Source organism: Cucurbita maxima, unplaced genomic scaffold (assembly GCF_002738345.1).
Source record: "Cucurbita maxima cultivar Rimu unplaced genomic scaffold, Cmax_1.0 Cma_Scf07691, whole genome shotgun sequence".
Taxonomy (NCBI): Eukaryota; Viridiplantae; Streptophyta; class Magnoliopsida; order Cucurbitales; family Cucurbitaceae; genus Cucurbita; species Cucurbita maxima.
In genome coordinates, this window is record NW_019279706.1 from 1 (window position 1) to 591 (window position 591).

The following is a 591-nucleotide window of genomic DNA, read 5'->3' on the forward strand; positions in this document are numbered from 1 at the left end:
ACTAATGCACCGGATCCCATCAGAACTCCGCAGTCAAGCGTGCCTGGGCGAGAGTAGTACTAAGTTGGGTGACCACTTGGGAAGTCCTCGTGGTGCGCGAGAGTAGTACTAAGTTGGGTTACCACTTGGGAAGTCCTCGTGGTGCACCCTTTTTTTCTTTCAATTTCTCCGAGTTCTTTTCTTCCTTTCTCTACGAATGAAAGGTAAGCTAATGCACTAATGCACCGGATCCCATCAGAATTTCGCGGTTAAGCGTGTGGCCACTTGGAAAGGTAAGCTAATATATGGATAAAGCAATTCTAAGGGGCTGGGCTGGAGTGGACAGTACTCCTTGGCCTTTTACTAGTTAGTCCCCCCGGTAAAGCCCCCACCCCTGACGACCTATTCTATACCAGCTTCTTCTATAGATGAGATAACTGGAGCAGATTTAATAGCAAGGGATATTGACCCAGCAACTTGTTGCACAAAAGAATATGTTTCAAAACAAAGAAGCTCCATTCTTCGTTAGAGTGGTTCTTCGACTGTTCACCTACTAAATAAATGATCATCTTCTTCATCGCTACGCTACGGGGGAGCATTGCTACGGGGGAG

At 46.7% G+C, this 591-nt stretch overlaps 1 pseudogene; it reads left to right on the forward strand.

The window, feature by feature from the left end:
• Nucleotides 1-101, forward strand: LOC111476337 (annotated as a pseudogene; the record flags this gene model as incomplete).
• Nucleotides 102-591: the final 490 nt, after the last annotated feature.